Source organism: Tarenaya hassleriana, unplaced genomic scaffold, assembly GCF_000463585.1.
Source record: "Tarenaya hassleriana unplaced genomic scaffold, ASM46358v1 Cleome44, whole genome shotgun sequence".
NCBI classification, from domain to species: Eukaryota; Viridiplantae; Streptophyta; class Magnoliopsida; order Brassicales; family Cleomaceae; genus Tarenaya; species Tarenaya hassleriana.
In genome coordinates, this window is record NW_010967136.1 from 584,788 (window position 1) to 593,021 (window position 8,234).

The following is an 8,234-nucleotide window of genomic DNA, read 5'->3' on the forward strand; positions in this document are numbered from 1 at the left end:
GAACCGTTAAAACGGTATTTTTCCCGATCCGAAACCGCTGTTATTTCCCGAACGGTAACATTTTTAGAGAACCAAATTTTCCGGGACCGAACCGAATCGAACCGAACTTTAAAAATCCCAAAAAATCGAATATTTTTAAAGGAAATCTATCATTTTTTAATAAAATCTGGAACCGAACCGAATCGATACCGAAATCGAACCGAACTGAATACAATAAAAAACCCGATTGGTATCTATTTTTGTAAAACCGAAAGAACCGAACCGATTTATTCCGTCCCGAACCCGAACTGTTTCCCGAAACGCCCACCCCTAGCGCAAGGTATCCAAGTTGATCCGGCAAAGATCGAGGCAGTAATGGATTGGAAGACGCCCACCAATGTGACTGAAATTCGAAGTTTATTGGATTTAACAGGCTATTACCGTCGTTTCGTTGAAGGATTCGCTAAACTGGCAAAGCCAATGACGAAGTTGACGGGAAAGAATGTACGCTTCGAATGGACAGAGGATTGTGAGCGGAGTTTTATGAACTCAAAAAGAGGTTGACAACTGCGCCTATTTTGGCGTTACCGCGTCCAGGTGTTCTGTATGACGTATATACGGATGCATCGAGGCAAGGATTGGGCATGTGTTTTAATGCAAGAAAGACATGTGATAGCATATGCATCCAGACAGTTGAAAAGACACGAGGAGAACTATCCGACTCATGATCTGGAACTAGTCGCGATAATCCATGCTCTAAAATTTTGGAGATCTTATCTTTATGGTGAGAAGGTTAAACTCAACACCGATCATAAGAGTTTTAACCCATGTCATCTCGCAGAAAGATTTGAACCTCTGACGAAGACGATGGCTAGAATTGATGGCTGATTATGACTTGGAAATTGTTTACCATCCAGGTAAAGCAATGTCGTAGCTGATGCATTGAGCCGGAAGAAGATATTGTCTGCTATCAGAGTACTGTCGTCATCACAGGAGAATATAGCAGAGTTGTCAACTATATTGGGTCATTTGACGATTGCAGAAAATGAATAGTTCCCAGATCTGAGAACATGGGTAATTTCAGAGCAGCAGAGTGACCCAGAACTCATGAAGTACATACAGGAGATTGAGCGATATCGGGAAAAAGGGTATTAGTTGGATGATGCACAAGCGTTGAGACTCCATAACCGACTTTGTGTACCAGATAACGGTGAACTGAGACGGAAAATCTTGTAAGAAGCTCATCAGTCCAGATTAGCGATTCATCCAGAAGCTAGCAAGATGTATCGAGGTTTACGACAGTGGTATACTTGGCCCGGCATCAAGAAAGACATTGCGGATTTTGCTACGCGATGTCTGACGTGTCAACAAGTGAAGGCTGAACGACAAATGCCTGGGGGGAAGTTGCAACCATTAGAGATTGCGAAATGGAAGTGGGACTCTATACCAATGGATTTCTTGGTTGGATTGCCAATAATTCCAACGAAGAAGAATGCAATTTGGGTGATTGTGGACCGATTAACCAAATTGGCACATTTCATACCGATCCGACAAGAATACACAGTTGAGAGATTGACACAGATCTATGTGGATGAGATCGTCCGATTACATGGAGTGCCGAGTGAGATTATCTTTGACAGAGATCCTCGCTTTACTTCAAGACTGTGGAATGCTATACATGATGCATTGGGAACGAAGTTGAAGATGAGTATGACATATCACCCACATACAGATGGACAGTCGGAATGGACTATCCAAACGCTTGAAGATATGTTGAGAGCGTGTATACTAGATTGGGGAATTCTGTGGGACCGACACCTGATGTGAAAATTTGCGTACAACAACAGTTTTCATGCCAGCATCGGTATGTCGCCTTACGAGGCACTGTATAGGCGACCTTGTAAGATGCCACTATGTTGGACGAAATTCGGAGAACGACGAAATTTTGGGCCTGAAATTGTGGAGGAAACGACTGAGGTTATCAGAAATATCAAAGTTAACCTGAAAGTCGCCCAAGACCGTCAGAAGTCTTATGCAGATAAACGGAGGCGGGATTTCCAACTAGAAGTGGGTGATCAAGTATTCCTTCGAGTACAGACGATTTGAGGATATGCAAGGTTCGGTAAAACGGGGAATCTCAAACCTCGTTATATTGGGCCGTATCCAGTAATTGGAAAAGTGGGAGCAGTGGTGTATCGAGTGGAGTTACCAGCAGAACTCAGTAACATACATGATGTATTCCACGTGTCCATGTTACGGAAATACGTGGTAGATCCGTCCCACATTTTACGGTCGCAGGAGATTGAGGTTATCCACAATGTTCACTTTCTTGATGAGCCGCTACAAATCGTGGACTACAAGACGAAGCAGTTGTGGAATAAGGAGATCCTCTTAGTCAAAGTCCTGTGGCAGAGTCAAGGAGTCTCCGACATGACATGGGAACCAGAGAAGGAGATGCGCCAATATTACCCCTATCTAACTTATTTTTCATTCGAATTAGAGGACGAATTCACTTTGAGGGGGTAGATTGTGACAACCCAGATTTCAAAAAAAAATGGACCGGACGGACCGGTGATGACAGACCGCTGACCAGACAGTCCGGAACGGACGGACCAGATTGTCGGCAATAGTTTTCGACCGGATCCGACCTGAAAGCGATTGGTGCACACCAAATCCCGACCAACAATCCGATTTTCTCGACCCTAGAGACCGTAGGACGCGATTTTTCTACCACCTAACGGTCCGTCAGGTCCAGACCCTGGTTCCGGATTTCCACCAAAAAATTCGACCAATTCAGGCTTTATTTAGCCATCTTCTTCCTCTTCATTCTTCCTCAATCTCAGAGCCGAATTCTTCCTCAAATCCGAGGCACTCACGTCCTTACTTGCTTCTACAGACCAAGAGGAGCATCACCAAACCCCCTATCCGTCACCCAGAGCACATAATTATTCCTAGATGAGTGAATTCGAGTTTAATTCAGAAGTCTGTTGACGTGGGGTTTGGGTTTTTGTGTGTTTCATGCGAAATTGATACTTGATTCGTGTTAAACATGAGATTTTATGAGTTTTACTGTATTATCCATAGTGAATCGTGCATGTTTGAGTGTTTTTAATGAAATCTGAGGACTAAAACGTCCGGTCTGAGGTCAGACCGTCCGGTCTAGGTTGCGGGATAAAACGCGAAGTTTAGAGGTTGAAGACGAAGTCTAGATCGTCCATTCTGGACAGTCCGGACCGTCCGTTCTGGAAAAGTCACACTATCCGTTCTGAACCGACTGGACCGATCGGTCTGAACGAAAATCAACCCGAAAAAAAAATAAAAAATAAAAAATGTAAAATAACCTGAAAATACGGGCCAGATCGGATCCCACGTAGTCTGGGCCCAAAATGAATAACAGGTAAGGTTAAAAACCACGGAATTAACCGAATTGGTTATCCGGGTGGACCAGGACCAGACAGGTCATATCGGAGGTACAATTCGGTAATTTAAATGGAAAGACTCAAAGAAAATATATAAATGAATATAAAATACTACGCAAGCGGAAATGCATATATAATAAATAAACTATATAAATGTGTGTGAGTGGGGTAGTTGGTATGGCGTTAATGTTAATTCGAAAGGGTTCGGATTAACGTTTAGCGTGTGATTGTAGAAACGGACGTTTGTGAATGATTGCACGATGTTTACGAGATTGCGTCCCATCCATGGGTCATCCGATCCGGGGGATGTCACCCATATGGGATATGATTGTGAATGAGGCGATAACCTAATCGCGCCAACACATAACGATAGGACAGTTATGGGCACTCCGATGACTTGCGTAGTTAACCGATTGTAGTCGGTACTATTGCGTGACGAGGAATATACGGTTCTTGGAACCGCGCCAACGTTTCTACTAGCGACGGAGCGGATCCCGGATATGAGTATCCCGAGGATGAGGCAGTACATATACCTGAGATCCGGGTAGATTGGGGTCTCCCGAGGAGATGGTACGGACTTACTCTGCCAGGTTCGGGCACGAACCTGACAAGTATTTCCGCGACGGATGGTCGACGAGGGGAGTTGCAGCGATTGCCTCTCCCGCTATAGTCGATGGCGTCGTCTTGAGCCTATTGATTAAATCACAATTAGAGGAATAGAGCGAGGTGACACGCCTAGTATCGAGAGGTGACATCGATGCTAGGGTGGGGTGATGGGTTCGGGCAGAGAAAAATATATTTATGCCGGATCCGAGTGGTTGCGAAGTAGGTAGATTCCGAGGAGAGAGATGGTTGTGCTATGCACATGGGGAGTACGTTACCTACGCATGGTGCGCGTAGAGACGATTCGACGGAATCTGTCCTGCGACTTGTCGTACGGACTTGATTGTGATTGCTGATATGCTTATCATTGATTCCATGTTTTCGATTCCTGTTTACTAGAATATTAGTATATATATATATATATATATATGTGTGTGTATGTATTTGCTTTCCCTGGTTCCATGAGAATAGAACTCCGGGTTACGCCCGAGTTCACTCTCTAAACAATTAGCTCAGGACGTTGTTACGCAACGTTTCAGGTCGTGAGCAGCAGTAGCCGCGGAGCGGACATCGGAGACCTGGGCAGCTTATCACCACTCATGTATAATTATTTACTATGAGACGCTTATGCTTTTGGGAAACGGTTTTGCTATTATATCGGTGGTAGACTTTCGCGGTTTGTAATAATGAATTCGCTATCACTTGTAATGTATAATTATCTATCGAATAATGTATCATATATGTATTCATGAATGTTTTCTTCCGCTAACTCTGAAAAGAAAATTTTTAAATTTCCGCAGATTTTTGGAAATTGAGTTTTTATTTTAGTTGTCCATATGATGCAACTCGTATTGCGGGATACGGATTTCGGGTGTCACACACTTTAACTGAACTGTATTTTCATAATAAAAAAATTAATGTAAATCTAAATATATATAATATTTTCGTTGTCTATTATATAAATATTTTATGATATAAAACATTTTAACCTATAATATAATAGATAAATCATAATGATATCTAAACAATCTCCAAGTTTTTTTTTGATATAGGTGAATGCCAGCATGGGGCTCGAACCGTGCCTTATCTCCAAATTTAACACTCAATTCTTGATTAAATCGATCATCAACGTTCATAATTGCAACTGTTATGATAAATACGAAAAATTCTAACGCAAACAAATTAAAGATTATGTTTGACAGATTGATAACAGTAATAAATTAATATATTTTGTTGTTTGATTCAATATTATTAAAGTCAAACAAAAAATACTACTAATCATATAAAAAAAATAGATTTAATAGAAAATAGAAAGTAAAAACGTGACTTTTTTAATACCTCTAACACGAATCGGATTAGATCTTTGTTTTTTACGATGTTCAAACACCAGTTTGGTGGATTCGGAAGTTTGTATTGTTGATGTGATTGTTGGGAGCTGATTTTCATCATTTTATAGTTTGGAATTTCACTTTAATTAAATGATGGAGGAATAACTTAAATATTCTCAAAAAAAAATTGAACCTCATTTAAATCATTTTCTTGGTACCGTAAAACTCAGAAATCAATTAGTCTTTATTTAATGTTATTATGATTGACATAATAACTTTTTTCAAACTTTAAATTGAATAATTATATTGACACATGTCACTCCCATATTAATCAACTGTACTTATATATATATATATAATATAATAATATAGGATTCTACTGGTTGTACCGCAACAGTTACGATTGCGGATGATGACGTTTTTAGAGCGTTTGATAGCGATTATGAACGATTAGTACTGACTGTTTGATAAATTGTTGTTGGCATCGATTGCGAGTGGATGCGGTTGGAACTGAATGGTTTGTTGCGGTTGCGTTTGATATAAATTATCAAAAAGAATATTATTTTATAATAATTTTGTTATAATAGTTTTAATTAATTTTTTAGTATCATTTGATAAAAAAATATTTACTAATAAATTTAAAATATAAATATTATCAATTTAATTTATTTTCTTCTACAAGTTTAGAAATTAATATTACTCCAAAATACAAGTTCAGGAATTTTTAGGGTTTTTTCCCTTTTATTTTTGTCAAACTATCACTAATTTATTTTAATACCCAACAATCCTTTTTGTTTATTATAATACATCGACTTTCATAAAAAAAAATATATGATAAGAATATATATGTTTTATTAAGCGATGATGTCACGCCTTAAATATAATTATTTATGTATTTTAATATTCGATTTCAATTTAGATATCTTTTAAATAGATGCTATACAGAAATACATGAGATTTTGAAGTATATTCTTATCATGGTATATTTAAGCATATCATGGCGTTTACCCTTTCCTTAAACCACGATTACAAGTAATGACATCGTTTTTATTTTTTTAATGAATTTTTGAAAACCATCAATTCAACTATATGGCGGATTACCCAAGAGACCGTAGCCGAGTCGTATAGCTGGTGAGAGGAGGTGGGATGTCTCTGTCCTAACTAGATCCCACGTTCGAGCCGCGGGTCGCGGGTTGGAGAGGAGATACGTAATTTAATTGCGAGATATAAAGATTACCTCCGGACCGTGAGAGATATAGTCGGGACAAATACCCCATGAACTCCCTAGTTAAAAAAAATTATATGGCTGATTTTGACAGATCTTTAAAAATATAACAGAATTAAAAAAAAGGTCATGGTACATTTAATTTATAAAAAATCATTAGTCCAATAACTATGAATTACAAAGAATAATTATTCATTCGGAAAAATTTGAAATCATATAATACTATTTTTCTCTTTTCTATATAGACTACATTTTTAGCCAATTGGAGGCCATTCCTTCGATCGACTGATTTCAATATCGGCTAGACCCGGCCTCTTTCCATGCAGAAAATGCATTACAATCCATATTATAAAATAAACTATACGTTATTATAATTAAGTTTATAACCTAAATAAAAGTTTCTATATAATTTTTTTTTTATAAAAAAATGTATTGGCTAAAATTACCGTGGGCGTAGTTCTTCCATAATCCATGTTATAACAGGATCGACAGTCAAATTATAACATAATATTATCGTTGGTAATCGAGTACATAACTAGACAAAAAAGTTTCTAATAATATAAAGAATATAATTTCTAATAGAATAAAAAAAATATAAACTAAATAATAAAAATAATAATATGTGAACCGTACATAAATTATACTCTACTTATTAATATATTAAGTAAACCACAATTTGACTAATAATTTAAGTACATCTAATATTCGTTTAATTCATTTTGGAAATTACATCGTAAAAATATAAAATGAGTATACATCATCATACATACATACATACATACATACATACATACATACATACATACATACATACATACATACATACATACATACATACATACATACATACATACATACATACATACATACATACATACATACATACATACATACATACATACATACATACATACATACATACATACATACATACATACATACATACATACATACATACATACATACATACATACATACATACATACATACATACATACATACATACATACATACATACATACATACATACATACATACATACATACATACATACATACATACATACATACATACATACATACATACATACATACATACATACATACATACATACATACATACATACATACATACATACATACATACATACATACATACATACATACATACATACATACATACATACATACATACATACATACATACATACATACATACATACATACATACATACATACATACATACATACATACATACATACATACATACATACATACATACATACATACATACATACATACATACATACATACATACATACATACATACATACATACATACATACATACATACATACATACATACATACATACATACATACATACATACATACATACATACATACATACATACATACATACATACATACATACATACATACATACATACATACATACATACATACATACATACATACATACATACATACATACATACATACATACATACATACATACATACATACATACATACATACATACATACATACATACATACATACATACATACATACATACATACATACATATAATAAGGGTAAAACTCCTAAAAAACCTCCAACTTGCAAAAATATATACAAATAAACCTTGAACTTGAAAAACTATCATTCAATCCCCGAA